At 40.0% G+C, this 25,051-nt stretch overlaps 1 protein-coding gene across 1 annotated transcript in view; it reads right to left on the reverse strand.

Moving 5' to 3' along the window:
- LOC124166109 (myocardin-related transcription factor B-like) overlaps positions 1–25,051 on the reverse strand; it is a 298,259-nt gene that overhangs the window by 204,992 nt on the left and 68,216 nt on the right. The window contains exon 3 of the mRNA XM_046543755.1: positions 9,252–9,314. The gene's annotated coding sequence lies outside the window, so the exon portion shown is untranslated. The remainder of the gene's footprint in view (positions 1–9,251; positions 9,315–25,051) is intronic.

The raw sequence follows: 25,051 nt of genomic DNA on the forward strand, positions 1-25,051 counted from the left end.
GCCTGCCGTCAGAAAATAATTAAAACCATTATTAAATTACAGGATTTGCCTGGGAGTTCCCTCCAACTACAGATGAAAACAAATGTCATAGCCATACATCCTGAGATTTACATTTACAATTGTCTGCATAAAGATCATGACATTTCCTTTTAAAAGTAAGTGATGGCTGATAAAGATTCGGATCGATATAAAACTATTCCAACAGCAGTTCATCTTAAAGTTGAAAACATACATTGCTGTAATAATTTAAATTATACTCATAATTTACTATCCAGTTAGACAACTACAGAATACGAGATACATACTTAACAATCACTGGCTAAATATTTGCACAGTACATTTAAGCGAAATCGTCATGGCATTTTCTGTGTGCTACATGGACTTAAAAATCCATCACTCATATTTAGTCTACAACTACAACACGTGCATCACACACCAATCTACAATAAACAACAACATTCAACAGCGCCAGTAAAAGATAAATTGGAAATTCAATAGAACTGCAATATTGTGAGAAAATTCACGTCATTCATTCGAGCTCCGTCGGAGAATTACAGCTAACATGAGGTTCAACACGCTACATGCGTGTTGAGCACTCAGAGGCCCCGCTCCGTGGTGATCTCGGTAATTATTATGCTCAAACAAATGCCTAACTAGCTGCATTGTGACATGCGCCAAGCAGTTGAGATCACCCATTCGACTCCTTTATATGCCTTGACGACTCAATTTAAAGGTCTCGAAATACATTCTCGAGCACACGACAACTCGCCTTGGAGAAACTAATCAACAGCTCTTGATGACGGAGGAGAAATATGACGAGAAGACTTAAGCACGGGCACACGAGGAGGGAAGTAGACGATGTAAACGAGAGGGGATTAAGTAGGAATATAAATTATGAATCTATGCTAACAAGGAGACATCGCCAAAGTGATGTTCGGGATCTGGATGCGGATGTTATTTTCTACAACTATATAGGTAAGATAGAAAAAGTATCACGGCTTTCTTCCACATACGCCCGGGTTCGAGAGATATTCGCATGTAAAGATTTGGCGCAGCATTACGTCCCTTGAGTAAGCACTCCCTCTTTAACTAAAGCGATGGCCGCGAGAAGAAAAAAAAATATTGCCGACACTAGGACTCGAACCTGGGATACCAACTACAAGTTAGGAGACTAACCCTAGACCTCACCGCCACGGCCGTAGTTGAAGGGGAGCGCTCACTCAAGGGACGTCATGCTGCGCGAAATTTTTACATGCGAATATCTCTCAAATCCGGGCCTATGTGGAAGAAAGCCGTGACACTTTTTCTACCTTACCTATATACTTTTAGAAAATAACATCCGCATCCAGATCCCGAACATCACTTTGGCGATGTCTTCTTGTGAGTAAAAAGTCTTTCCTAAATGGAGAAACCAAGCCTCAGAGAAATCAGTTGGAGGGCAAATAAAGAGAATATTCTCCTACTATTTCTCGCATTAATGGAGATTCTAGATTAAAACGACCCATAAGTTAATCTTGGCACAAATGTTACACTACACAGAATAATAATACCCAGGAATTGTGACATTAAACCAAATAGGCCCGCCTACTTAGTGCGTCTTTTTATTTTTGTTCGGTAATATAAATCTATGTATCTCGTTGACTCCCTTAATCAACATGGAGGATCACAATATTAACTAGAAGTAGCCCGTCGAGTCCTTACCCACCCGCATATAGAACAACCATTTACCACAAGTCCTCCACTGTCTCTGCAATCCACATAGGGAACGAGATACCTAAGGAATTTAAGAGCAATGTCGTGTATCCCCTTAAAAATATTTTTAAATCTCCTTTTCAGCCAAAATTCTGCAAATAATTACTGTTTAGTAGAAAAAACATTATTTCGGCTATGCATTGTCCAGACAATGGTTCACCTTCCTTTACTTCAGCGGAATTAAAATAGGTATGCACTTTTTTTGTGTATGTCATTCCATAGTTGAACACAAATGTTATATTGAAATATGGAATCATTCATGAACTTTTTATTTTATTAAATTACCCAAGCAATTCCTGACATATTGTACCTTGCCAAAATCGTTTTGAACCCAAAGCAATAAATTTATTTACTATTATTAGGCGTTTATTCATTTTATATTACTTAATAATAAGAGAGAGATATCAATTGCACCTGATCAACTAATGCGTTTTCATCTTCCTATCTTTGTCTATGATCACATCACCATGTATGAGGGGTGAGAAGTCAAGGGGTTCAAGTGATTTTTTTTCTAAACAGAGCTAGGTACTGAAATTGATATAATAAATATATAAAAACTTGGTGGCCAAGGAATACGAGTGAGTCTCAGTTCTGTGCTAACGTCGGAAAATCAAATGCACAACTAGATGCCTTCTTTGATCTCGTCTGTTTTCTTTACCTAACTTCTGTACCTAAATCTCTTTATAAAAAAATAAAACTTGAACCTCTAGTCTTCTATGAATGCATTTCTTGTATATATCGTAACGTAATAAGATCTTTGTACCAATAATTCACTTTTTTATTATTTTATTATGAATTATGTTGATGCTTCGGTAAGAGACTCGAATTTATCACTGACGACTCCTAAGACATGTAGTACTATTAAACACTGGGCTGCAAAAATTCAATGGCTTGGCGAGCGGGTACATAGATACACACGGATGCAGTCAGGCACAGCCTCCTGGATGGGACGGGTGGCGGTGGGGGTGTGCGTGAAAGAGAATGGTTGAGAGAGGACATGTGTGTGCCTCGGCAGGGGGTGGTGGTGGGGGAGGGGAGTGGGAGAGGCGTGGGCGGGCAGGAAGGAAGGAGCAGGAAAAGATGAACAGCAGCACCGCCGCCGCTGAATCAGAGCCACCGGAATAGACTAGAGGCGATTCGTGCGCATGCGCGCCTCACGCTACACATTATTCTCACCAGCAGCGTGCCGACTCGCGGGGTGCGGGAGGAGGAGGGATGGAGCCAACGAGTGGGAGCCGAGATCACGCGGTGCTGGAGAAAAATTCATTCTCTAATGACTGGAGTTACATGAGGGCAAAGGAACTCGGCAGAATGGCCTATATATCGATAAAAAATTAGCGATAAATACAAATTAGCAACTGACTAAAAACCTAGCTTAGCCGCTTCGAGGCGTTAAACAGAGAAAGAATTAGTGTGCCGCGGTTTGCTAACAACAAAGCAGTCATAAGCGAGACAGAGAATGATTTGAAAAAAAAACTATGACAAATATGGAAAGGACGATGGCCAGATATCAGCTGGAAATCAACAAAAAGAAGACTATGATATTAGTTTTCAGCGAAAAAAGGAAGTACAGGAACTAGTATTAAACCAGCAAAACAAAAGCTTAAAGAGCTGAATGAGTTTTGCTACTAAAGAAGCCGATTGATTGGCGATGCCTGAAGAAAGAACATCAAAGGCGAAGAGGATTTTCTACAAAGAGAAGAATCTACTTACAGTTGAAAATACAGGCATAGAAATTCCACTTGAGCCCTCCCTCAATCATCTCAGCCTCCAAAACCAAGGCTTTCCAATTTACGGTCAGCGGGCCAGATGAGGCGAGATCAATCACGGAAATGATCGTGTCTCCCACCAAAATCACCCACGCTTACGTGGACGTTATGTTTATGCTGCATTAAAAAGGAGGCGCGCAGTAGTACGTTACGTTTTTAACTGACGACTAAGGGTGTCCAACGAGTGACAATTAAATGTTCTCTGATATTTCTAGTTTTTCCAGGATAATGGGTTTGTTTTCCGGGGTGCTATCTAATCCTAAACGTAAGCATTTTGGCTACATATTGCTCATGGGTTGAAAATTACAAACTAGAGGAAGAGTTGTCCAATAAAGTACACTTTCTATCAAGTTTTTAATTTACCACTACTGTATAAAACTTCACATCAAATACAAAATAAATTCAGAATAGGGGAAAAGGATGGGTAAACATATATATTTTTTTTTTTTAAGAAGTTGCTCACATACAGCATTTCTGCCAATTTATAGTGACGCAGTAACAAAATAACATGATCATTTATGAAAGTGTTGCCCTGGTTATTATCTGGCGTTCGTTTCAAAATTCACCTCTTCTTCCGTTACGTAACTAAGGTTACATTGATAACATAAAAGGAAAATAATTTTGGCCTCATGATGATAATTATTCATAGAAACCCGGGTCGCTTTATTTTTAAACCAACTGGGATAAGTGATAGTTACCCAACCAAGAAACGTTAAACTGGAATTCAACACAATTAAAAATGAGTTACTGAATTATCTTTACCTCCGTTCACTCAATGAGATAATGTTAAGCCTCCTAGGGGCTAAGTCTACAGTCGACTGCAGCTTGATAGTTGATGTGGCCCTCAGGCTGAAAAACTGACACCCCCGTCCTACACCCTCGAACGCTTCATTTAGTACATCATCCACCCCCCGTCACTCTAAATCATCTGGCGCGGACCCCATCAGCGCCGCGGGACGCGCTACTTTCGCGGTGATAGGGCGATAGGCGCTCCGACGTATAGCTCGAGATAAACGAATGACCATGGGCAGATGGGGGTGGATTACGCGCTCACCTGACGACCTACCCCCATCTCAGAGGGATTCGGCCTTGTGCCGCCGACCATTGTGAAACCAGTGTTCCCACTCTAACTAAATTATAAAATTCACGGTTTTTTCCAGGTTTTCACGGTCTTAATGTCTTTAAATCCACGGTTTGTAGATAAACCGTTTTAGGCAGAAATATTGATCACGTAACAATCATCGGCCACACGTTAACTAAAAATTTAACAAACGCGACAGACACCGTGAATATAAACGCAGAAATCAAAGTGCTATCTCTCCTGACGTCACATATCGTTAGCAACATTCTGCTCCGGCTAAAGGTTGTGAGCGGGAAAATAGAGGGACCAGGGTGGAAGGGAAGTTAAGAAGTGTCTGAATTTTCGCAAGTATTAATGAGCATTTTGGTTACTAGTCTTCCGGTTTTGGTACAGGCTTAAGGTCAATGTGTCATCATGGCACACGGGCAAAATGTTGCGCTTCGAATATACGTGTGCAGATAAATCCGTGGCCATATCTGCGCGTGACTAACCTTGAAATATGATCGAAATATCCATTTTTCTTTTAATCTGTCAATAGTTGTTCTACGATCGTAAAATCAAGATTGAGGGATTTTTAAGGTTTTGTGACGAAATTCACTGCTTTTTCCAGGTTTTTTCACGGTACACGAAATTCTCGGCTCTAAGGCTTATTCACGGTTTTAAGGTTTCCTAGGTTGAGTGGGAACCCTGGAAATACGAGTGGAGCCACATGAACACAAATTTAGACCCTAAGGTTGGATCGGAAACCATCTACGGGAAAAATGGTGAAATTCCCTTAAAAATACTCTGTAATGTAGGTGCCCCGATTAACATGAGTTCGACTTACGAAAGATTCGCAGTACGTTCTGAGCTGATTTTACGCGTACAATTTAAAATACCAAATTTCGCCGATTTTGATTCCGCCCCCAAAATACGTCATCAATTGTGTACTTGCATGCCAAGTATTCTAACGACACACATATTAGACAAAGCACAAATTACATAGGTTCATGCTGTTTAAACTGATTCATCGTCCTGAGATACTGCCGACCATACCATTAGTTGCTCATACATCAGTACAAGATGGGAGATTACACATTTTCGCATTTATGTATACGCACGATAGCTTGTTAAGTGGTGTTATATCGAGTATGGCGTATGAGAAATGTGCAAGGAATCATATTTGGAACAGTAAATGAAAAACAAGAGTACGAGAAACCCTTCATTAAACAACCCGAAGAAAGGACATAATAACTCATTGGTTAAATATGTTCCAAACAAGCAGGCCACCCGGCGTTGCTCGGAAAGGATAGTACCCAGAGAAGTGGGAAACTTAGAATTCATGCTCAAATGGCAGCATTTTTGGATAAAGCAACAAAGCAGGTAAGATTATGGTAAGCATGTATCATAGTAAAAAATGGAAAAAATGATTTCTTTACTCCATGCACAGAATCAGCTTACATCCGCTCAACAACATTGAACGTTTAGTATCCGTGAGTGCGTAGACAAAAATCGTCGTGCGAACGCATAGCCCAGCAAAAAGGTTTGCACTAAGGGGAGTAAGATTGATTGAGTGTAGAATCCTTGGAGTTATGTTCTCCCTACTAGCGTGTCAAGAGGTTTGCCTACCCGGCAGGATGTCCAGCCACAGAAGTTAAATGACATGACGTAATAAACCGTAATGAGAAAACGACGCAAATGACGCATCGGACACAACTGGAAGAAGTGCTACGGACTTTGGGAGCATGAGATGCGCCTACGCACAAACTTTGGTTGCTATTCGTGCAGCCGTATGGAAATTCACAGAAGATAGACAAACAGACATCCTCTTTGTATATGCATAGATAGATGAACAAAATCTATTTTTTTATGAGGATAGACAGTAAAAAAATATCACTTATTGAAGCTAAATAAGTAGGCACGACCAACCAGCCATTCATCAAACATCCTTGGAAAAATGAGATTTACACGAGAAAAAGACATTTCAGGGTTACTGACATTACCTAGGTATAAGATCTTGACGCAAGCTATGTCTATCTATGATGCCTTTAACACGCAAAACGCAACGGGCCTTTTGACAGAATGGTGAATCATTTCTGACGGCTTAGAAGTTATTCCTCCAAGTCCACCTTAAAAGCAGGAGAATTTATGAGGAACGAGATAAAGCCAATGATTTGGCTCGCGCTGCCGCATTAATCAATAAATGCATTCACGAAGATATGTTAAATGCACCCCGCTTAGTCTGAGGCCGACCTAAATGACGTCAAATTTAAACGTGCTACAGCGGAATCAAGAAAAGAAGACGCCATGACCCAACATAATGTCTCTAATAATAGAAAAGTACATTAGCTCAAAAAGTTAACTCATTTTCAGCTCCCGAAAAAGATTTTCGGAGAGACTTATTGAATCAACTGTAAATATCATGGTGTTTCAAAGAGTCTACCCATGGAATGCCACATATTCCACTATGCAAAATTATATTTACCGAAATTTCTCTGAGAATACTCGAGGATAACAGGTGAAAGATCAATCCATTTAATATTAATTCTATCTAGTCGAATGAAGAAATTGCAATTTAGGAAAATTCATTGTTTTATCATATTAAAGCAGTGAATTAAAACTTAAAGTATAAATTTGTAATTTGAAGGGTATTCATAGGAAAGAAAGATGTTAATAAATATATCTGGGCTCATAGATGATATTTTCATTTTCCCACAGATTCTCTGATACCATACGTGTAATAAGTGCTGGCATACATTATTCCCTAGTATTTTTATTTCGCCTCTGAAATCAGTAAGCTAGCTAAAGTAGCGGGAAGGAAGGAGAAGCAGTTTTCATCGTTCCCTTTCTACGTAAAAAATCAAAGCTTATGTCTCTGGTTGTTCTAGACATAAACGACTGTTATGGAAAGATCATAAACGACCCTATGGTAAAGAGGCTGAGATGGAAAGAGCTCTGCATTTTCAAGACCTGTTCCCTAAAATCTAACCTTAATTCATTGAGAATTTCGACGAAAACCTCATTTTCGCTCTAAAATACTCGAGCAACCTAATCACAGAATCACATTACCAATCTTTGTTCTGTTTGGAGTTCATATTCATACACAGGTAAATGAAATGCAAAAAAAACAGGAAATTTGCAGTTCATTGACCAGTATATCGGCAAAATTACCCAGAGAGTTAGCTAAGTTTCCAAAGCGTTTAGTTTGTGGTTCCATTCGCCTTTTAAAAAAATACTGCGGTGTTACTGTTCAAATACATTACTGAGTAATATGAAACAATTTAACGAAATCAAATTTTTGCGATAAAACACCAAGTATTGTAAAACTAGAAGTAACAGGACAGAATGATTTCTTAGAGGAGTCTGTTTTCCTAAATCGAACCTCTATTTAAGAAGACCTACATCGGTAACCCACTTTTCCTCAATGGGTTTTTAAAATCCACTTCGCTGAACGATCACTAACTACAACACTGGCCACTGAGATCGGCAAGCGAGCTGAAGGCGCGGAAACGAGCAGCTTTTGTCGTTCACTCCGTCCGTAAAAATATAACGCCGTGTGCGTTGGAGCCCGTGCAAAGCGACTCAAGGTCCTCGCCGCTTGGATCTTCAACTAGCCAGTGGTGCAATGGTGAACTAGGAACGCTTCTCGGCCTTAAATTAGAACGGCTTCCATGCCGCGTTCTTGAACACCACCCACACCCGGGACGGAAGGGGACAATGCTACGACCACAGAATGCGCACCCGCATTTTTCCTGAATTTCGGACGGATGAGCCATTTAGATTCAAAACGATTTACTTTTACTTTATGATCTCATCCACAAATATTACAATGGAGGTTTCTCCTGTGGGCCTCCAGAGGCGCTATCATCCTCCGTGCATTTAAGTGGATTTACAAAAGTCGCTTTTGCGTCTTTGACGGGCAGAGCGATCCAACTCTCGCTAATAAATAATGATAATTGACCGAAATTTATATTCATAGTGATCTATCAAATTCATAACTTTTCAACGCCATTCCTCTTGATTATAAATATTGTACAGAAAACATTTAAATAAATGGATCACTCTACACTCACGGCTGCTCTACGGATATCTTTGAAAACCGATGAAAATGCGCTCAATATGGCATCAATTAGCAAGCTCCCACGGGACGGACTGTAGCCTTTTCTTAAGTGTTGATTATAACCACAGTACAAGTCAAGATCTGCTAATTTCACATTTTGCTCAAATTTTAAGGGACCATTATTTCGACATACAAAATATTTTAGGGACGTTTCACAACATACAAAAATTTCGCGTGCACATAGCACAACCGCGGGGAAATACTCGGATTTTCACGAATACGTATGAGAAACACGGATTTTGATGATGAACTGGCTAGGCTTTCCGGAGTATATGTAAGGCATCCTCGAACTTTCCGAGTTTCCACTGAGTCGCTGGTGCCTAAGGACGACGGTTTTTCCGGAAATGATGAGAGCATGCCAAAAATTTCGACCAAATGGGACTTGCGATGAAAATGACGTCTTTCAACCCAAGCAGCAAAGACAATAGCCGAAAAAAATGTCAGCTAATTTGATACGTAAGGCGAAACCATCACTACAATATAAAAGGCGGGAGGAAAATATGTGGCCTGTTCATAACTTATATTGAAAGCAAAGTTTAAGAAGACTCACCTGAGATAAAAACACCTTCCTTCTCATGAAAGTCTTAGGGTTCCAACTGGATTTCAGGAGGAACTGCAAATGAAATAGGAGACAAATGTTAGACACAGATAGACATTTTATAAAGCGATACATCTATTAACATCATACAATTAATCTGCCAAATAAGTACAGTGATTAAAAAATCTAGAATGGATTATGTGGAGACTGATACTTGAATCACAGTAACTTCATTATTTATCCATAAGGGATTGGACCTTGCCTACAAAGCTAAGCCTGATGATTTAAAATATGTAAGTTAAACATGAGGTTGTTACCATTTCAGCAATAGCAATTTGTGCAAAGCGAAACACGACAGTAAAATATATCTAGGTTCTCCCGCGAATTTTCACAATCTCCAAATACAATTTCAGTTAAAAATGCCATATTTCATTACAGGAAATCAACGAAGACAATTTCGGGCGTATACTTCAATACACAAAACCCGTGGTTCTATTACCTAAAAACAAATACAATCATATTCATACAGCTTCTTATAACAATGGAGACGGATTTCTCGATATATCCTTTAAGGAAGGTTTGTTCAGGAATCTTTCAACTGCAATCGTTTAGCGGCTAAAAGACAGGAACTACAATCCACAACACAAACCATCTTTTAAATATAACATTAATATATGTTTTCTTGTTATCCCCATTTCATTTCCGCTTATTTTGTTGGTATAAAAAATTTTGTTACTATGATGAATTGTTAGTATTGGTTGGTATCTTTCTTCCAATGATCGCAGCGCCGCCATCGGATTTTGGTAGCCACTTTTTTCGCTAATCACCATACTACATTTTAAATTAATAGATAATAAATAGGAAATGTAGCGTTTCGAAAAATTTTCATAGGGTTTCACAAGATTTTAGAGGGTCAGTCGCAAGACTAAGTCGTATCTCGTCTCGTTCACCCCAAATATTTGTATGATTGAGTGAGCGGTCGGAAGTGGGCTTTACAGTTTATAGATCACCTAAATACACTTAAACTCATCAGCTCGTAACTGTATTCAAATGACAGTTTCATTCCACCTGCAAGCACATATTTATTTATATTCTATATATTATCTCCTTATATAATTGAGAGATTAATTAATTCCATTTAGCAACTATGGCCTGAAACTCGCTAAATTAATGAAAATATTCCGAATGTTAGAATATTATGCTCATCACTCTAGAGGTTATTTTTAATTAAGAATTTAGGGCTCTATTCCATGTCAACATTATATTTTTATAATACTTAACACAATAATATAAAGATAACCATACCAGTGGGGTACCCTCTTTAATATTATATTATATAACATATTATGGACATCTCCTTAGTAGAAGAGGTTTCTCTTAAATCAGGAGGTCGCCACTAGCTTTAAGGAAAACTTTTTTCAGCCAACGATAAAAATATTTAACAGCACCTCGCGAGACGCAGGGTTTGAGTTTCTCCCGGGGTATGACTTGCAGGCGAGTTTCTCGGGTTTTCCACCAGATGTTGATTTGGGCATATGGTTCGAACGTTTCAACGGATAAGTCTTCTTCGGGGGTAGAACGAAAACTCGCGAATTATTCCACAGACACGACTATTAGCCGTTGGGTATTATGCCAGGAGCGTGGAAACAATCGCACGTAATGTTGTCCCATACCGACAACCGGCGATGGTTTGAATAGAGGCGCCCTTATTCTAAGGTTTCAGCAAGGATTGTCAAATCATGCGCGCCTAATATCCTACGTTTTTTGCTTACTAAACAACTGATCGTGAAAGACAGCACAATTTCCTCGCAAAACAAGCAAGGTGTTCGCTCTGTTCAAGATGGAAAGCTCTCCAGACTTTACAGGGAAGAAATGGAGCGGATAATTCTTCTCAGGCGCTTAAGTAAATTAAAATCTGGGGGAGCTCAAGGTAAGGGGGCAAAGACCGCTAAATTTTTCACAGAGACGCTTCTTGCATTCGGCTCATAAGCTAAGCTAAAGACCATGCTCTTTCGAGTATTTAAGCGATACAGTGAAGGGAATTGTCTGCAAAATGAGGATGATAAATATAATATGAGCGAAACGTAAACGAAAAATTCGCGAATGAACCGCTATGTGCATGATTATCCAGTAAAAATTAGAACACTTTCTATTTTGCTCGCATGATCCTGTGAATGATCATGTAATCATTCAGCATGATCATTCACTATGCATAGCGGCCTTAAGACTACAATGCGGCGATGGGTAAGGTATGGTATTCGGAGGAGGAAACTGACAGTTAAAGTCATTTGCGGCATGAAGGAAGTCAAGGGAAAGAAGAGTGGAGAGAAACCCGGCGTCGACATAAGGCTGCTCCTAACGAAAGTCGCCACGAGGACCACGGCGTAACGTCCCATCCGACGGAAGGAGTGATGTACTTGAGGTGCCGTCCACAAGGCACTCAAGCAACTAACTCGGGCTGACTATGAAAAAAACTTTGTCACCGCCGGAATTTGAACCCAGACCGATTGGGCTGTAATCCAAAACCAGCAGCCATACCAACTTCATCCCCTCGGCGATCGTCTCAAGGAAAATATATTAAAGAAATAACATATTAGTACAATTTATATTCATAAAGAAATTTACATCTTTTAACTGTGAATTATAAAAAAATAACTAAGCAAGCCCAACTTTGTTGAATAACAGTCGATAGGGAATAAAAAATAAGAAGTAGATCGTGTAATGGCCGCTTAGTTGAAAAATTCAAAATAAATTCTCCGTACGGAGCACTTAGCGAGACATTCAACTGGCCGTACTACAATTGGGACTTTCATAGAAGAATTAGCGCAGACACGGGTGAAATTGACGAAAATTACCGTGATGTTTGGTCGATATGGAATCAAAGGGAAAAAATTCGTGAAAATTTGGAACCTGCAAAGACGTATCCCTTTTTTCACGAGCTTTGCAACCGCGTTTTTCTTAGCTATCACCGTGCATCGCGGAAGATGATATTAACTCGGAATGAAAATAACATGGCTATAATATGTAATTGAGAGGTCAAATCCGGAAAAGACATCCATGCGGCTAAGAAATAACTCAAATTCCATACCTTATGATCGGCAGTTTGCTGTTATAATTCCCAAGAAGAATGATGAATAAAATACAATGGCCCCAGAACTATGCAGCTAATTGTTTTCCTGTTGAGATAATTTAAATTTACCGCTAATTTTTTTATACATTAAACTTTAGCCTTCACGAAAGTGACGGTCACCCTGAGGGGAAAAAGAGGAGATAAAGCAATAAAATACTTTGAGAAACTTAGTGCCACGCGGTCATAATTCTCCCCAACAGATAAATTCGCGTGCCCGAGAAGCGAGCATAGATCTCGTTCTTGCTAAAATAATGACGACACCGCAAATGCTTTGGCCATTATATTCATGTAATGGTCCGAGGGGAAGGCGTTGGGCACGGTTAGATTAACGGTTGACATGGTAACAAGAGGTCAGGGAACCACGGATGAGAACGAACTTAAGGTCTGCACGTCCCCCCTACTTCTTCTCCCAGAGTACGCTGGTATTTCGTAAACACTTTAAAGCTACATGGTGGCAAGATTTTTCGCATTCCCGAGCTGCTTGCAGGGAGGAGCAAAGGAAAGACACGAGGGTAAGGACCGACTTCATCCCGCTTGGAGGTCATATTGTGACATACTTTCCCCACTAGAGGACAGCAAAAGCTTATTAGATAATTCGTGAAACGATTTTAATCCTGTAGCGCGCAAATGAAAAATCTTTTTTTTAAACCTCACTTTTGAAATGTTTAATGGGAGTTATATTCCATCAATGTGCCGCTGAAATACAAGCCCAATAAATTCTTTGCTGAATAAGTTTTTCATCCAATTCATCAATGGCATTATTTGGCATGGCAAGGGAATAACGGGCATCGTATAATTTAAAAGGCGCATGGATGTAGGAAAGTACACCAAGTCACCTAAGATAAAAAGTGTGTTACATGGTTTGGTAGAGTCGACACCTCATCGAAAATGTAGCATATGAAAAAGAATGAAAGTCGTACCTGAATGATTGCAAATTTGATTAGCGGACAACATAGCCTAATGGATTTTTACTGTCGTAGGGTGTGATGTTCTTCCCGGCCAAGGAAGTACCGCCGATGGAAAATAAGAGCAACAAAACAACTGCTTGCGAGGCACTCCGCTAAATCGTTACCCTTTTACGCATATGGGCATTGAAAAATAAAAAGCTTACCCTCCGAATTAGAAAAATACCACTTTGGAGAGTATATCGGTCATCTTATAAACTTTTTCGATACATGAAGGTTTACACAAAACAATTAATAATCACGAAAAAAACGCGTCAAACATTTTAATGACAGTTGGGCCCCAATCCAAAATGGAACATGAATGTATGAGTAAATATCGTGTCTGAATGGTTACAAAATTGCCACCGTATGGTCAGCGGTGAATAATATAATGAGAGAGGGAGGGAGGACGGAATAAGTAAATCTCTGGCGGGCGCTCAAGCTCAATCGGAGGATTGCAACAGTGCGTAGAGTTCCTCTGAGCCATCGATCAAGGGACCGGGATGGCGCTCGTGTGCGCGTGGGTCGAGCCCAGGGGAATGCACATTCGGGGGGGAGGGGGAGGCAAGGCACACGTGTACGGACGGCGGAAGGAAAGAGTGTAGCGTATAGTGCGCTCCCTCACTTGCTGGCCGCCTTCCACAACGGGGAGAGACGGCAGCAGCGGCGGGAAGAGCGCCGCCCATGGGACGCATCCTCGGAGAGATGTTGGACCGAGTCGGAGAAATCTTGCCAAATGCCATCGAAATCACGAAAAAATTTTAAGAGTTTTGTCAAGGTAGTTATATCACGCATGAAACTACTTCAGACTGCAACCTTTATGTTGACTTCTATCACTTCGTCATCTTCCTCCGCCTCGGCTACAAATGATGAGAGTTTAACCACCTCAACTCCGCTTTTACTCTTTCCATCTTTACTCTTTCAAGCTGCCTCAACCTCACCTCCATATTTTCCTGATTCTTTATTCACTTACAAGCCGCAAAATGCAACATTCATAAAATCATCGTGGTGATCAAGAAATCCGGACCTTTGAGAAATGAATTAATACTATTGCCGGCCTTGTTGGCAGCGAGGTAAAATCCTCGCCTGCCAAACAAAGGTCGAGGGTTCAAGTACCGCCCGGGTAGGTTGCCCCTATCCAGGCCATAGTTATTCGTGAACGTGTAAATGTTAAATTTGTTGAAAACCACGATGTAAACGGCCAATGTGTGCCGTTTTCGTTGGCATGGGAATAAATAAAAAAATCCTTGAAAGGGACACGCGAGGAAAAGGGCGGCAAGAGAAGACATTACTCTTGACCAGGGTTTGATCTGATGAATGATAAATATCCATAACATTGTTTGTTATAACGATTTCTACTTTGTTGTTATTGTGCAATGACATTGATATTTCTGTTATAATGAACTCTTTTCTGTCCATAACCTTGTCTTGAGCCTTAGATATTTTTGTTTGCTTGCGCTGCCACATGCATTGGATGGCACCCCCCCCCCCCAAAGAGTGCACTTGGGGCTGTCAAATTTTATTCCATAATAGCTGATGCTTATTGCATTCTACAAATTATGTAAATGAATGAAATAAAGTCAAAAAAGTCTAAGAATTCACGCCAAGTGCCATGTAAATCACGGAAAAAATAGCTAAACGTTTCGTAAGGTTCGTTACTCCACACATTTAACCTTATGAAACTACTCAGGGTAGCAAATGGGGGAAAGGTATGCCACAAGATGCACCACCGAGAAAATGATTGGGAGAATGAAAGAAATTGGGGGTTAGAGAAATATGAGAGTGGGAGGAAGCCGCCGACGGACCCACGGGAGTGCGTTGGACCGAGTCGGAGAAATCTGCCCATAAGTCGCGAAAATCATGAAAAAATAGCTAAGAGATCCATTATTTTCGTTATTCGACCATCTCTATCAACAAAACCACTCGCACCCGTCCACATAAGGAATGTATAGCTCAAGAAGCATTATTGGGAAAAATTTTCCGAGGAAATAATTTTTTTAGGTGAGTTTTGTAAAATGAATTTTATATAACCCCGTTTTATAACAGTTTGCAGTGTATTTCAAACTTTATTCCCGGTTGAGTGGATGAGGAGGTAGTTAGCTTCGTTTTTATCGGGAGGAATACACGAAAATCACCACCGAGGATACATATCCCTTACCCTTGATTTTTCCGTGTAAACCACCGCGATGTCAAGTAACTGATCCCATTTTACATATACATTATTCCGAAACTAGCCCTACCCCTCGCTGGGCCCTACCTTTCGTACTTCATGGCTTACCATTACATAACTTGGCTTACCGTTGAATTTCTTTGAAATTGCAATTGAAAACCCGTATAAAGTTAAGTTCCAAAGCTAAAGTTAAGCCCGTGACGTAATTTCGGTTTTGTACAAGAAAAGGCAAAAGGAAAGGCAACAGAAAAAGGGAGTACCGAGAGTTCTAATTCTATTTATATAAGGTTAACATTTTCGCTGCTAGGGTTTTACGGAATTTTTTCCAACTCAAAAGAATAGTTAACATTTTTTGTTTGCTCCTGGTAGAAAAAAAATATAAAAAATAGTACTGTTACCCAACTTTTTAATGCTTCCGACAAGTTTTAACGGCTATAGACACAATAGAGACATGCAGCTATAGTCTTGATAATGACGTTATTGCCTTTGAAACTAGTCGGCAACATCAAAAAGTTGGTGAAACAGTAATTTGTTTTTGCTTTGTTCTGCCATGATTATTATTTCGTTCCACCAAATAACGCCGCGATCAGCTGTTTCAATTTTCTGTTTATCCAAGACCATGTGAACTGATCCCTTGACCACAAAATTTGGGGGTATAAATTTTGGGTTAGCAACTGTCACCCTCATTTCACGCCACTTCTTACGGTAATGGTCCTCGGAGAGTGCGATAATCAGCTAAGATCATTTACCCTAGTCCACGAGAGAGGAAGAAGTGGAGAGGAACCCAAGTCCACGTTAACCTGCTTTAAACGAACAGGCGCCATGACTCAACGTCCAATTCGACGGAGCGATCCGGATTAGACAGGAATAAATCTCCACCGGGATATGAATCCAGACCCTTAGGAGGAAACTCAACCCAACTCGCTGGGTAAAACCTACTTTAATTTTCATCCTATTGTGATTCTTTAAACTATCCGAGAATAGGAAAAAAATACATTACTTTCTGTTTAACGGAAACAAAACAAAAATTTCCTCATAAGAAAATACCTTAAGAAACCAAAATCCAAACACTACTGATGATTTCAAAGCCATTCAATTTAAAGCGCTACATTCCACACCACAAACTGAAGGGATCTAATGAGTTTAAACTGGCCCATAAACGAAAAATGTTTAGACATACCTATTAGCTAAGAAAATATAAAATTCTAAAAAAGCGACACCAGAACTTACGAAAATGTTCCTCCAAATCGTCATTCAAAGAAATTTTTAACCACCAAAAATGTAGGCCAACTGCTTATTTTTTACGCGATAAAAATTTATATTGAGAAGGAATTCAACATTATTCAGCATGTAATTGACCTTTTTACATTATTTCTGAGAGAGGTCAAGAGGGACATGGCACAATAAGGAAGTAAACTTATTCTCCATCGGGAACGGGGAGCATCTTTCCCGATATGTATCATGAATATGCTGGCAATATTGCATGGCACTCATCCATGCCATCAAAGAGGGAGCCATCAAAGACAAATCGAGGGTGATGAATGTGGACGGGAGGAATTTTCATTAGAGTTATGATAATCGTCGCTTTGCTACCCTTATTAAAGATCTGGTGAAAAATACTAAATAAAATGCAAATATTAAATCAGTGAATGCCAAGAAATTGTAGTGAGTTCAAACACACAATGAAAATCCCCCATTACTCCACCAATACTGTATAAGAACTCACTGGAGCACAGCATGCATGTCCGTTTAAACGGACAGAACATAGATTGTAGATGTGAGAGATTATATGGGAAATTACTTTGCCAAAGGGTCCAATGAACGATAATGGACTAAGTTTCGACGTGCATCAATATTATACCTCATCATTGTTACGATTAAGTCAAGTACAATGAAAAAACTCAAAAACTATGAAATCGACTTAAAAAACTATGATAAAATAAAAAATGGAACTATGCATTAGTTCTCCAATAATTAGTGATGATTTTGCAAGTATTTCTTTTAATGACCGCGTGGTGTATACGAAGGGGATGGTGTTTGATGCGGCAAGCTAGTGATTGGTCACCCCAAGAGTACTCCATTACAGGATGCCCATGAACAGAGCGGTTAAGCGTTATATCTGTTTCCGTCTCGTTTAGTGTGACTTTCGCCATTAGCCGTAGTAGATACGTAGTCCTTTTAAGTTGACAATCGTCTCACATGCGCTAAATGCGTTGTTTAAACGATTCATTAGCTTAGTTACTTGTTACTGCCGAGTATTCCCTTGTGAAAAGTGCATATCAATGAATGGTAACGCCAAGAGTGGTGCCTTTGAAATCTGATTTTAATGCGTTCAGAGCGACAACAATTCTAGTGGCGGACTTGATAATACTCTAATGCAGCGGTTCTCAACCTTTTTTTTCCTCCCGTACCCCTCAATAAGTACATGTATATTATAACTAATATTGTACCCCCAAAAATATATTGTTCACATTTTATTACATAATTTCACTACGTGCAAATGACACTTTTAGTTGTAAATAATGGTATAAATAGAAACTTTGTTTTAAATATTCCATATAATATACATGTGCGTTTCCTGGTTAAGAGATACATGGTTCCTAGCCTCCGCCATTGCCGAATTTTTTTCACCATACCCCTGACTGGTTCGCGTGCCCCAAAGGGGTACGCATACCACCGGTTGGGTACCGCTGCACTAATGTAACATTAGTAGCTCACCCCTTGCCAAACACCCTAGGCATGGCTCGCACGGTATTACGTCGCAGTAGAATTAAAACGAAAACAAGCGTATTTTGATGACAAGACTCCCGCCTGGCTGTACTTAGCGAGAGACAGACCAAGGGTCCATCCAGCAAGCACCGCAGAGGGAGAGAGAATGAGATTAGGCCCGCCAAAAATTCCTCCAGCTCCGCCGGGAAGCAAGACCCCCGCGATTTTCATTTTAGCCTCAAGCCACCTCACTCCACCACCGCGTACTTACGCTGCGAGGCTCACGGTGCGTGATGGACATTGAATAAGCATTGAAGGTGTCTGCAACACCACCACGGGCGAGGATGTTTCGAGGTGCTGTTAAACAGTTTCTCCGCCCGAGGTGGGGATTAAAACCCTAAAGAGTGACTGAAACAGAAAGCACACCTCGAAAGCTACGGCTGTAACCCACATCGAGGAAAAGTCTCCAAGGATGAATGTAGCAACACAAGCATCACAAAGATCCCATATTACCTCGTCACAGTCTGAGATTGACACTCAGTATGACATCGGCTTAAAATTTTCAGCAAAAATAAGAGCAAAAAGGCACCTTTAAGTAATTCTTTCAGCAACCTTTACGCTAGTCGTATTATAAATCCACCCCGATACACATTTATTAGAGCAGGTATAAAAAATGAATGAATATAACAGAAAACGTATTTTCTCGAACTTTCATTATAAATATTCTACTAGACTAAGGCTAAGTACACCATCATAACTATTTCATAAAAGTAGCCAAAATAGTTTTAAAAATATATAAATAGAATAAAAGATCAACGATTGTATCAACAAACGTACTAGCTCAAACTTATACAATAAATATTCCAACAGACCAAGGACAGGAATACCACCATAACTATATCACAATGGCAGCTATATTGTTTAAAATAAAATAGACGTTATCAAGACAAGCTCACATATATAATAGCAGTCAAGAAGTATTTGTAGAAAATCATTTTAATAAAAATAAATAAGAGCGAAATGACACAAAAACTATTTTTTGAAACTTAAATTTGCACCTTTGAATAAAATTAAAATGAGGATAACCCTAACAGATACAATTGGCTAGTGTATACCCCTCCACATTTCGAGCAAACAAAATGGTTCCAAACATAGAAAATTTAATAAAATTAAAATATTTTTCTCAAAATAGGAATGCGAACTCTTTGAAATGCTAATTTAGTGAATTTGATGGCCTTTTTTACGCCAATTAGCAGCGCCTTCTAAATAACACCACTCTAAAAGAGCACATTCTTATCCATATAATTTGCAGTCTCAAAAGATATAAACATTTTTACTGCAACACATAAAACAGGATATCAGACAAACGATGAATAACCACTAACACATTTGATTAAATAAAAGTTTCCTTCAAAGGAAGTTCAAAAAGAACAAAGCGTACACTGATGTCTTGGAGAAACGTTTAAAAAAATACGACATTATATTACGATATAAACATAAAACTCGCTTGAAACATGATTAAATCTCTGATTGTCAGCGACAGGTATCCAAGAGATGGTTAAATTGAGACAGCGATTTATGGGTGCTTCCGATTAATTCAACAGGCCCTCTTGGCCCATTTCCACCAATTCAGCCCAAGTTTCAGTATTAATAAACCTAAAGAAGGAGAGCCTTTCAAGTTTAGCGGAAAGCAAAGTAAAAATTGCATTCATACACGGTATAGTACACACTCAGACCTATATTTAAGATAAAAATACGCGGGGATAAAAATTCATTGCATCGATAAAATTGGTTAGCGAACAGTTACGTTTTTTTAAATAATTCGTGTTAATAATTTCCTCACGCCCATAACCCAGTATTTCACATACTCCGTGTGAGGAAACGTTTTTTACTCTATTCCGAGTTTTTAAGTAAAATTAGGCTAATCTATAATTTTTTCGCGAAATAACTCACTCAAAATTGGTTCAAATTTCGTTCACCTTTGGCACAGCTGATATCGGAAAACTGTACCGTATTCCCTTTGAAAAAATTGTGGTTAACAGATATTTTACAACAATAAAACAGTTTAGGGATTATTTTTCGAGGCCAGACATATTCTAATCGCCAAATGGAATTCATTCCTTAGTGACTGAAATAACCACATGAAAAACAGGAAGAATGGATGAACCTAGTGATACCTACTACCAGTAGGGGATTTCAGGACGGACTAAAAACTCGTTCAACGAATTTAAGAGAAAAATAGTAAGGAATGTATGCGAGGTATAAAATAGGACAAGAAGGTCAGCAAGAACAAAATAAAATATGTACAGTAGAAAACTTCAATCTGTCCCTCGACAACGTATAACGGGTCAATTGAGCCTTGATGAATCTCATTTGAGATGATTGATAAAAGCTATATTACGGAAGAAAATTTCGTGGTTATCTTAATGGAAATTGAATATAAATATGTTTACAGAGTGACCAAGAGACCTATTGACTTGGTATTATAACTAAAAATATATTAAAAAATATTGTGAAGATTGCATATTTTTATTTACAATTCTACGTCAATAAAACTTTTGGCCCCTTGTAAATATATTTATTTTCTATTTCTATTACGCTACCCGTAAAATTCATAAATAGAACATACTTTCTACATTGCATCCTTCAACGCCAAAACTGCTACCAAACAGACAAGGTACTTTCCCATTCGAGCGACGTAGGCGAGCGAGAAATTACTCTATTGGGGGTGACAGGTGAGGAGAAAAAATCTAATCGGGATAGGACGGACGACTTGACCTAGTTCCGACGAACACCAAAAAGAATCCCGAATACTATTCCTCCCCACCTTTTTCCATTCCTGCACCCCCAAAGGAGCGTGAGGTTCTTTTTTTCCGCGCGATAACATTTCGCAAGGAGACGGTGAGAGACGAACATTTCGTGAGCGAAGGGAAGGGAGAAAACTTTTCGGGGAGGAAAATAAAAACAGGTAAACGCAAAGGAGGTGGGGAGGGCGGGAGAAAGAGGGAGGAGAGTGTGCGAGGGGATGGAAAAGGAAGGGGGAATAAGGGAGGGCGAGGTTGGAGGGGGAAAACACGTGAGAGGGGGCGTGGGTGGGGTGGGGGGGATCTGAGGCGCCAGGCTGTGATGGACGTGCCACGGAGCTGGGCACACGAAAGGGTAACTAGAGGATATAGAAGACTGCAGAGTGTACTACGGGTCGAAAGTGTGTCCCAAAGCATGGAGGGTTGCCACACACGCGATTTGTGCGTGATTTTTTTCTAGAAAATCTAACACAATTCAAGAAATCCCTCAGCCGTACCGAAAATGAAAAAATTGCCAACCTCTGGAACTATACACCAAATTCAACTTTTAAACACCAACTCCTAACTCTGCATTCCTGCCAAATCATATCCCCTCCCCCTAAATAATCACACCGCCAGAAATACTAAAATGGCATAACGAAAAAATACACCAGAAACAAATTTCCTGAAACACACTGGAGACAGCCAGTAGGCTGGGACTAGTGAACACAATAAAACCAGAAATTCCGGCGAGGAGAGGCGCTCCTCTATAGTTGCAGGCTCGACCCATTGCACATCCCGCAGTTAGAAGATTGCTGGGTGTACTATGGGTATAATTTGTGCCCAAAAACATGGAGTAGCGCCACTTATGCTCGTGGACGATTTATGATTTCCACTATAGTTGCCTGTCTTTCCAAGTCCTCTCGCATGAAGATAGGAATACGAGCACCGCATTGTCATTAGTGACGGGAATAGTATTGAAAAAAATGTAATCGGGATCGATTACATGGTCAAATTTGTAATGAAATACGTTTTGAATTAATGTTGACAGAAGCGAACGGAATGATTAAAAACAAAAAGGTATAACTCATCCAAAATTGGTTCAAATTCCGTTAACATTTACCACAACCGCCTTCAGAACAACTGGGGGCAATCCCAAAAAAAAAGATGGGAACGGATGGAAGATGGGGACGGATAAAAGTGGGGAACGGATATTTTTTACAGTAAAGGCACTCAACATATAAATTCATGAGAAGAGACAAATACTAATCGCCAAATGAAATTCATTCTCCTATCGCTCATGACTGAAATTACCACATGAAAAACAGAAAGCACAGATAACCTTAGAGAGGCTACACTTATGACTTCACTAACTAGACTGTAACTTAACTGACAAAATGAGGATCAGCAGGGACATGAAATTTTAACGGAACCTCACCGGTAAATACACATTTTTATTCGGATTTCCTGTCGACACCAAATTGAATCTTCGCTTCAGGAGGGTGAATATGTGAATGATATTTGAACGGTAGTATCAGCTCATTTCTTAACATCTGTAAAGCCAGCACATAACTGTAAATACGAATGTAATTGAAACAACTTCCAAGACTAGCATAGAATATTTATTTAGCTGGGTACCTTTCCGGACTGTCTAAAGCGCATAAATTTCAAAAAGCACGACAAAAGATTAAAATTAATTAATATACGAAATACATCAATGTGACGGGTTATTTGAAGAAGGCGACGGACAGATAAGTTTATTTCCGCCGTTAAGGACGAGTAGTAGAGTCGAGAGAAACCCGGCGCTGGCGCTGCTCTTAACGAAAGGCGCCACGGGGACCACAGCTTAACGTCCCATCCGAAAAACAGAGTGTTGCACTTGAAGTGTCCTCCACACAAGATTCAAACAGGGATCAGGCAACCAATGAAAAATATATACCACCTACGGGATTTGAACCCGACCCAACGGGGTGAGAAGCCAACACCCTGGCCACCACACCAACCCGATCCCGGTGGGCGAAAGATTTTGGGAGGGAAAAGAGAAGAGAGTGAGATGGAGAGAGAGAGAGAGAGAACTCCAGACCGTCTGGGTGCGTGGGTGTAGCGGTCGTAAACAGACGTAACCAGGGAAGGGAGCCAAGGAGGGGGAGGGGGGAGGAGGATGGTGGAGTGGGGGGGGGGGAAGAGCGAGACGGAGGAGGAGGGAAGATGATGGAAGGAGGGAAGAGGTGACGATTGAGATGGATTGTACGCGTAATGACGGCGTCCAAGGCCACGGGAGGAAGAGAGAGCGTCGGAAACAGAGCAGACCCGATGCACAAGAGGAGAAAGGGAAAAACGCAAAAACGATAATTTCTCACCCTCGCGCAGAGTGAGAGAGAGCCAAGAATTTGACGGTTATAAATTAAGCAGATATTGGCCAACGAGAGGAACTGGAAACCGATGAAACATGATTGCACGAGAAAGGTCGCTTGTAAATCAATGCATCATCTTCAGCGGTAACATTCTGCTCCTCATTTCCTATACCAATGTCATTTCGGAAAAAAATACAATCAGGCAAGGAATTTTTTTCAGCGATGGTTTACTGCCGATATTGACTCCACACATGAATGAGATAAGACTTGCTGTTGCGACTACCTAGCAAGATAAGAACCTATAAATAATGCCTCGTAACTTCGGCTTTCGAAGATTCGTAAGCAAACGGAACCGAGCTATACTTTAAAGTAGTGGATTTGATTCAATTTATAAAGCTCAACCTAAGGGAACGAGAAAAATGTGTATACGATATCCATTATAGTGTAGTGACAGCGTCCAAGGCCATGTGCCCTTGCTGACAGAAACGGTACTATCCTTTGCACACCGCTAAGTTACATAATAAAAAGGAAAAATTAAAGAAAAAAATTATTTCTTATCCCCACAGAGACGTAGAGACAATTATTTTGGCGGTTACAATTTATGCATTGGCCAGCGAGAGCGACCAGAGGCCAATGACGTAGGAATTACCAGAGAAAATTCACACTTAAGGCAATGTATTATCTTCGACGCTACACACGCTTTGGTCCACATCCTTTTGACTAAAGGACATTGTTGTAAACAATGAATAGATGAAGGATGTTTTCTAAATAAGGGCAATGCCAGCGTATACCACAGACATAAAAAGAAGGATTGCATATTATTGTGATAGCGAAATTTATCTTCTAAGCAAGAATAATTAGTCACTCCGTCTACCGAATATTCGGAGGCAAATTGAATCGAATGATGCTTAAAATTGGTGGATTACATTCAATCTCTAATTATTAACACATATTAACCCACGGGAACAAGAAAAGGTCACATGCACACCAATATGGAGTGATGAAGGGGTCCAAAACTCATTGGAAAAAAATGGAACATCCTCTTCAGAAACAGAAAACATCAGATTCACAATTAAAGGAGAAAAATAAACCGAGAAAACGATTATCTTTCACCCTCGTGGAGACGAAGAGCCAAGAATGTGCCGTTTAGAAATAATTCATTGGCCAACGAGAAGGACCAGAAACCAATGAATCATGACTTTCTCGACAGAGATCGCTTGCGGACTATTAAAAAAAATATGATGTGAAAATCTCATATATAAAAGAATATAACAGTAACAGATTAAACCTATCGAGGGAAGGGTAGGAACTTCTCTTGGGCTTCCATCCGTGTTGATGGGTGCACATTTTTAGGTTTGCCACTCTGGTACTGTCCAAAGGGAATTTCGAATTCGAGTTCTGTATTTGTTACACATGATTTCCTCCCCAAACTGGCGCAGCACAATAGGCTGGAGTGTGCGACGAAGTCCTTATTTTCCCCGCCATTTTCCGGTCCTCCCGTTGTTAAAATTAGGTAAGTGGAAAAGGCATGTTTCCAAGTGCCACTTACAAGCATATGCATCCTTTTTTCAGGGGCTTCAAGGTATGGATTGAAAAATATTATTCAGCAATACATCCTCGAGTACCGCCGATACGTCAACGTATGTGTGAACACATATGCGGATTCCTTTTTGCAGGACACAATATTTATGAAATGGACGAAGAAAATAACAAATTCAAGCG

This window comes from Ischnura elegans, chromosome 9 (assembly GCF_921293095.1).
Source record: "Ischnura elegans chromosome 9, ioIscEleg1.1, whole genome shotgun sequence".
In the NCBI taxonomy this organism is placed as follows: domain Eukaryota; kingdom Metazoa; phylum Arthropoda; class Insecta; order Odonata; family Coenagrionidae; genus Ischnura; species Ischnura elegans.